General features: G+C 60.8%; 1 long non-coding RNA gene across 1 annotated transcript; it reads left to right on the top strand.

Moving 5' to 3' along the window:
• The first annotated feature begins 1336 nt into the window (after positions 1–1336).
• Positions 1337–6337, top strand: LOC108497114. The gene is made up of 3 exons (XR_001874686.1): positions 1337–1547; positions 2057–3988; positions 4211–6337. It is a non-coding gene; the product is annotated as an uncharacterized LOC108497114 (long non-coding RNA).
• Positions 6338–7632: the final 1295 nt, after the last annotated feature.

The following is a 7632-nucleotide window of genomic DNA, read 5'->3' on the forward strand; positions in this document are numbered from 1 at the left end:
AAGGGTGTGTGGTCAGGAGTGATGTCATGTGTGGAGGCAGAGTGGGGGGTCTGCAGGGGCACGGATGGGGTGAGTGGGATCTTTTCTGCCCCTGCAACCAGCACATGTCCCTGTCACAGGCAGGTAAAGCCCTGTGCCAGCCCAGCTGCAGGCACAGTGGCTCTGCAGAACCCCCACATCCCACTACCCTGTAGACCCCATCTGCTCTACCAGCACCTGCCAGGGGCTGGAAGGAGCTGCAGGACTCAGCAAGTGGCAGGTGCATGCTGTGCACCTATCCCCACATTCATGCACACCCCTGCACCCATCCGAGCACTGATCCCTTACTGCCCTATGCCCAGTGCACAGCCAAAGCTGGAAATGTGGCAGGAAAAGGCTGGACTAGAAAAATTCCTCATTTCAGAAGAGCTCTGGAGAAAAGGTTTGATGTGATGAAAATGTCCCATCCATGACATTTGCAGTAGCAGGGCCACCAGTGGAGGGAATGGGGAATGCTGCCCAGAAAGGGATTCTATCCGCTGGAATCACAATAAAAAAGGCAAAATAGAAGAAGAAACAAAAAGTTTTGGGAAGGGCTGAGTGAAACCCTCCTGCACCCCAGGGCAAACCCGTCCAGGGCCAGCAGCCAGCGAGACCCAAGGAGTGGAGCTTCCTGGCCTCTCTATGGCCAAAGATGGGGGGGACCCCCATCCTGGGCCCCCTTCCGACCCTGCCTAGCTCCTGAGCCCCAGGGCGGGGAAGGGGGCTGGGTGAGGATCCAGCACACAGCCAGACACGGTGGACAGCTGGCAGTGGGATCGGGGGTCCCCAGGGACCCGGCAGGGACCTGGAGAACAATGCAGGAGCCCAGCAGCTGCACAGCTCTGAGGAGGGGCTGTCACGGCCCTCTGACCGGGAGTGGGGCTGTCCCCGGGATGGAGGGGCTGTCCTCCGGCAAGGCTGTGTCCCCAGGCCGGGCTGGGTCTCTTGCCATCCCCCCTACCGAGCCCAGCCACATCCTGCCCACCATGGCCCCAGGGATGTGCCCGCAGCAGCCCCTGCCCAGCGACCCGTGTCCTCTGGGCCACCCCAGGGCTGTGGGGTGCCCACACCACCCCAAAGGGCTGTGGGGAGCCTGTGACACCACGGGGGACGGTGTCCTGGCAGGGGGCATGACAGTGGCCTTTCTATCGGCTGTCGTGGCAAAGGGGTCCCCGGGGTCTCCCGAAGCGGGATCGGTGCAGAGAAGTGCGGGAAGGGTGCGGGGAGCGATGCGGGAGCAGTGCTGGAAGCGATGCGGGAGCGATATGGAGCGGAGAGCAGTGCGGGAGCGCTGCGGGGGGAAGGTGACTTGGCCGCATTTCCAGCATTAAAATTTAAAGCGAGTTGCAGCATCCTCCTACGCCGTAGGTAGGGCCGGGGGGGCCGGGGGCTGCGGGAGGAGGAGTTTGCGTGGCCGCCTCTTCCTCAGGGATGCTCTGGGAAAGCTCCAGCACAAAGGAGCGGCGCGGAGGGCAGAAGCGAGCGGAGCCGGCGCCCCCCAGCCCCAACCCGGCCCCCGGGAGCAGGTAACGCTCCGCGGACATCGCTCCGTTCCCTCCGGATGGAGGTGGGGCACCAGTGGGGTCTGGGGGCGCGGGCCGCCCCCACCTCGGGGCGGGAGCGGGGGGGCGATGCCGCCCCGGGGCTCGGGGGGTCCTGCGGGCATCGCTCCGGGGGGTGCGGAGCCGGCAGGCGGGGCTGCTCCTGCCGCTCCGTCTCCAAAAAATACACCCCACCCTTCCCATATATTATTCCCTGGTCATATATAATCCCATGAGAGCCTCGCGCCCCGGCAGGAGCCCCCGCTTCCCGGGGGTGCCAGGCTGGGGCAGCCCGGGCCCCCTCCCTTTGTTAAGGCAGGGGCAGCCGCTCATCCCGCAGCCTGTTCCCGGCCGCTTCCCGGCACGGCCGGCGATCCCGCGGGATCCCGGTCCGGAGGCGGCACCGGGCAGCCTGGCCCACCCTGGACACAGCCTGCAGCCCCCGGCCCAAATCAGAACTAATTGCTGCACCGCTTGTTTGTATTTTTTTTCAGAATCCTCACCAAGAATAGGGCTCCTGCCAGGTAAATGGATTCTTGCCTGATTTTCAATGCCCCTGGGAAGAATTGTAGCCAAAATGCTGGTTTACTGCTTTGTCTCCTAATCCCCGTTTTCTCCTAAAGCTGGGGATCCTGGGTGGGGATTAGAGGCGAGGCTGGGGCCAACACTCCTGGGGCACAGCACAGCCCCTCCTTCAGAGTTAACCTGCCAGATGCTCCTCTTGCGGAGCCATTTTCTCTCCCTCATTGTCTTGCAGCCTTTTGTGTGTGTGAGTAGGTCCTGCCCAGGGCCCCAGGAGGAGCCCAGAAATAATCAGGTTTTCTGGCGTTCTGGGTTTTCAGGGAGCCTTTCACACCCTCACCCTCCCTTCTCCCAGGCTGCCCAGCCTCAGAGCTGCAGACAAAGGTGGTAGTGCCTGGCACTGCTGCAGCAGCACGGGAGCCTGGGATGTGCCAGAGCCTGGGCTCTGCTGGATGGCAGCAAGGGTCAGGCAGCGCTGGCAGGGCCCAGGGCAAAGATATCTGGCCACCCTGCTGGGAGCTGGGGGACTGGGGTGCCCAGATGCCACATCCCAGAGATCATCCCTCTGGGCACAGGCAGCTCATGGCAAATGCCGTGCCTGCTGTGGCCTTATCTCCCTGCTCCTGCCTGCTGTGGAGCCTGTGCTCCTGTCCCTCCCTCTTCACTCCAAGGGGGAGTCTAGCCCCTGTCTAACCCAGGTGCTCAGCAGCACCGTATGTGCCACCCACCCTGTGTGGCAGAGGAAGCTCTGGCTCATGGCTGGCAATCACTGCTCACTGTGCCCCAGACAGAGTGTTTAGCTGAGCCCTGCCTGCACAGAATTGTTTTCCCTCCCTGTCTCCTGGGATGTGTTTCATTCCCGGGTGAGAAAGGCCATCCCACAGCCATCATGTCCCGCCTGCCTCACCACAGGCACCTCCCGCTCTGATCCCACCTCCCACTCAGATCCAGGCAGGGGATCCATTTGCCAGATGCTCGATGGCATCTCCGGAGCTCATTCCCGCAGCTGGGTTGCAAATGCTGCCTGGACATGCTGTCCCCATGGGAGGGACTGTCCTGCCAGCAGTGCCTGCGGCATGTGGTGACAATGAACAGCGGGAAGCAGGAGCAGCTCCACAGCTGAACATGCAGAGTCATCACGGCCCAGCTCCCCCAGGACCTGCTGCAGTCCTGGCTTTTCCAGGCGGGCAGGGCAGGAACAGGAGCAGGGCAGAGCAGGAGCAGGGCAGCAGCAGGAGAAAGGCAGGAGCAGGAGCAGAGCAGGAGCGGGAACCCGAGCAGGTCAGAAACAGGAGCAGGGCAGAAGCAGGAACAGGGCAGGCAGTGTGGCTGGCTGCAGACATGGGCTGGCTGCTGGCACCAGCCACGTGTCCCTGTATCCCTGTGGAGGTGGAGTAGCACCCACCACAGCGCAGTTGTGACCGCCGGCTGCCCCAGTACAACTGATGCCTGCAGAACCACAGGGTCCCAGTGACCCGGCTTAACCACAGGGCAGGAGCAGAGCTGGCAGAGGCAGCAGTGGCAGTGGCAGTGAAAGTCAGTCCCTGCCCCCAGTGCAGGGGTTCCCACACCAGGTAGGGACAGTTTGGGGCATTGCCACCATTTCTGATGCGGTGGTTCCTGGTGCCCCCCTGTGCCTGGTGGTGGGTCTAGCTCCTCGCTCTGCAAGGAGAAAGGGACAGGAGGATCCCTGCCCAGCCCTCCTGCCAGGCTCCTGCCAGCTTGGCTCGGCTCTGCCTGAGGATGGTGCTGTGTGTCTCTCCCTTGCTGCGTTGGTTGTTTCTTTTGCAGCTGCTAATGACTGACCTGAAGTCTGTTCACACAGTCCCCTCGCGGCCTCCACAGCGCAGAGCCACACAGGATGGGGGGACATTGCACGGCACTTGCATAGCTGGTGACCACAGGTAGGATCCCCAGGGAGGGGACACAGGCAGTACCAGCCCCATGCTCTCCCACCCCTAGCAAGCTGGGAGGGCTCTGGGCAGCCAGGAGCCTTCCTGCCCAGGTTCCAGTGGTGTCCAGGGGGTCACACCATCTCCAGGGCCACCTGCATGAGAGAATGCTCACCAGTGGGAAGGGGGTGGTTGCCACACTGCCCAGGGTCTCACAGCATCTCTGCTCCCCAGTGCCACCACCTCAGAGGCACGGCCTCAGCTCCTGCCTGGCCAGACCGGCTGTGCCTGGAGAGGAGCCAGGCTCGGGGAGCCGACATCGCCACCTGCACACAATACCAGAGCCGGGCTGGCCCCAGCAGAGCAGCCTGGTGCTCAGTGCCATGGGCCACAGCCACGAGCCCGGCCACTGCGGGGGACACAGCCGAGGACATGGCGCTGGGGACACCTGAGGACACGGGTCTGCACGTGCTCGCGGTTTTCCTGCAAGGTGCTGGGGTCCCCTTCCCTTCCGCTGCTCCACCCCAGCCATGGGCAGGATGAGACCCATCCCCTTCCCTGAACGCAGTGTAGGGAGAGGGAGAAGAGGAAGGCTACAGGGATGGAGCTGTGCCAGCTCCTCAATGAGACACAATGGTCAGAGCACAAAGGGACTCTGGTTGTCCCCACTGATCCTGCCTGTCCCTCTGTCTGTTGGTGAAGTCCTGGTGCTTTCTGCCCTGGAACTGCCTTGCAGTGCTAGTGCTGTGTTCCAGCAGGACCCTGTCTCCCCTGCCCTGTGGAGCAGCCTGGAGTGTGTGGAGGGACATGGGCAGCGAATCCTCCTCCCATGATCTCTGTGGGGGTGGCAGTGGCCCAGTAAGTGGTTGGGCTGTGGCTGCACTGAGCAGTCACTCCAGCCCCTGTCTCTGCACAGGAGGGAGAGCTGGGAATGAGGTAGGCTGGGGGCTGAGGGCAGACACAGCTTATGGCAGGTGTTAGAGCCTTGAAGTCCAAGCTGGAAAAGCATCCTCTTGGGGACCAGCAGGAGTTAGTGCTGCAGGAGGAGGTAACCCAGAGGGACATGGGGCAGAGGGTGCCCTGGGTGCCCCACCACAGCCCTGTTTCTCAGGGCACAGTGCTCTTACTGCCCCTCAGAGCACTGCTTAGCTCCATGGAGAGGCAGCTTCTGACAGGGAAGGGGTAAGCTATGGACCACTTTTCCTCTGCTCCATGGCATGGTTTTCCCTGCTGAATCTCTTCCTCCCTTCACAGGCAATGGGAGCTCGGTGGAGACCCAGAGCAGCTCTCTGCAGAAGCCCTGCTCTTGCAGAGCTGCCCATAGCCTTGCTCCAGGCATGGTCAGTGATGCTTTCACCCCTTCCCTCTCTGCTTCTTCCAGCTCCTTTAGTGCCCTGACCTGAGTCACTGCCTTGCACTGCTGGGACTGTCTCCTCCATGCATCCAGTCTCCCACCCTCACCAGTACCAGGAGTGGGAAGCACACTCTGTGTGGGGACACACTGCTTGGGGCATTTGGTACCTCACTGGCCTGGATGAGAGGGGCAGATCCTTGCAAAGCATTTAACTCAGAACAGGTTACATCATGCAGGTTAAACCCTCCAATAACACCTTCCCAAATCTCGATGTGGTAGCAACGCCCCAAAACGCCTCCTGCTCTTGTGAGCCAGAGCCCTGCTGCTCACTGGGCCCAGCTCTGCATGCTGCCGCTGCGCTCCGACATTAACCTACTAACCCGCTGGGACCCTGTGCCCTCACCGGGGGCTGGCACAGCCCCTGGCACACGGACTAACCCACTAACTGGCCCCAGTGCATGCCCTACTAACTCACAGCCAGCCCTGCCTCACACCCACTAACTGTGGCAGCAGTGCTGCCTTTAAAGGGGAACAGAAAAGCTGGGAAAGGAGGTTTGGAAGTGCCAGGTGTCAGTGCCAGGCTGTACAGGCAGGGACGGGCAAGGGCAGCCCCAGCTGTGGGCAGGAGAGGGGATTGGCAGCCCCTGCCCAGCACTGGGCCGTGTCCATCAAACTTTGCCTATACAGGCAGCCCCAGCTCCAGCTGTGAGCAGGAGGGAGGACTGGCAGCCCCTGCCCATGCAAGCAGCTCCTGTTCTGGGCAGGAGAGGGGACCAGCAGTCCCTGCCCCAGGCAGGAGAGGGAACCAGCAGCCCCTGCCCTGGGCAGCCCTTGCCAGCACGAGGAGAGGGTTTCTCCTCGCACGCCCTGCCCGGCTCTGCCCGTGAGCCTGTTGCTGACTAGGAGCCTAAAACGGTTTTATCAGCAGAAGCTTTTCAGTTCCTTTTTAAGCCAGTAGATCTCTGTTACTAACACATTCCTGAACTGAATTAAACAAACTAACCATTGCTGCTTTTCTCTTCATTTCTCTTCCAGTGTGTGTGTCCTAAGGCAGACCGGTGCCCTGCTTCTGTTACTAACCTGTACTTCTGCTAGCACTGTACTAATCCTTCCTGACCTGTTTCTCTCTTGCTACTAACCAACTCTCTTTGCACTTTGCCTCTCGGATGCTATTTGCCATGACAAGTGACGGTGGCTCCTTCTGGCCTTCTGGTTATCAACCTGCAGCACCCCAGTTTTCAGTGCTGCTGAGCATCCCTGGCTCCCATTTGGTGCGATGGGAAGGAAGATGCCTTTACTGGAGGGTTTTGAAAATTTCCCCATTTGCCTTCTGTTTTCCAAGAAATTTCATGTGGCACAATGAGGAAAAGAGGCTGAGAGGCAGTAGGACAATACAAAACCATTAATAATGACCAGTAATGGCTGTAAAGATCCAGCAAACCCAGAGAGATTCAGCCACAGAGTGATGCTATTGCCCATGAGCCCCACCAGAGCCTGAGTTTGGAGCTCTCCTGGGGCCCCACGTCACCCGTCATGGGGAATGGTCTTGTGCTGCTCCCTGAATTGGCTCGTGGACACTCCCGGGCTCCTCTCTTCACTCCCTTTGTCTTTCCACAGTTTATCTTGTGCCTGGTGCATGTGGAAGCTGTTGCCAGCAGCGTGGGCGTGACTAACCATACCTGTGTGTGACCACTGGGCTGGTAATGAGCCAAGGGCAGGAGGGGGCAGTGGGTGTCAGAGGGGGCTCTGCCATCAGGCTGTGATGGAGGCACAGCCTGGGCTTTGCTTTCTGTTTGTCTGTCAGTCAGAGGAATGTTCCCGGCCTCTCAGGGGTCCTGCCAAGGTGAAGGCTCCAGGACCTGGCCCACCAGTGTAGGTTTGGACATGGGCTGGTGACCCAGGGCCAGGCACCATCAGTGTTCAGGACTGCCATGACCAGCGGGGCAAAGCCAAGCCCTGTGTGCCAGCAGAGGATGGTGGCCCTGTGCTGCTGGTGGGCATGGGCTGGCTCATGAGGACACCTCAGACCATGGCTGCTGTGAGGACACAGCAGTGTGGGGCTGCCCCCACCAAGGGTCAGGGCAGCTCTGTCTGGGGGTTACAGATCCAGGCAGCATCCAGCTCTGGCTGCTCTTTCTTGGCTTTGCCTTATGCTCACTAACCCCATGGTCTCCCCAGTCACTATCACTGGCTGGTGTCACCATCACCCCACAGCAGCTCCTGCCTTCAATGGAAGGCAGAACCAGAGTGGGGTCCCCCTGGATGGCTGCGTCCACCCCCTAATGCTGCCACTACTCCTGGG

Source organism: Lepidothrix coronata, unplaced genomic scaffold (assembly GCF_001604755.1).
Source record: "Lepidothrix coronata isolate B3197 unplaced genomic scaffold, Lepidothrix_coronata-1.0 Scaffold44, whole genome shotgun sequence".
Classification (NCBI taxonomy): Eukaryota; Metazoa; Chordata; class Aves; order Passeriformes; family Pipridae; genus Lepidothrix; species Lepidothrix coronata.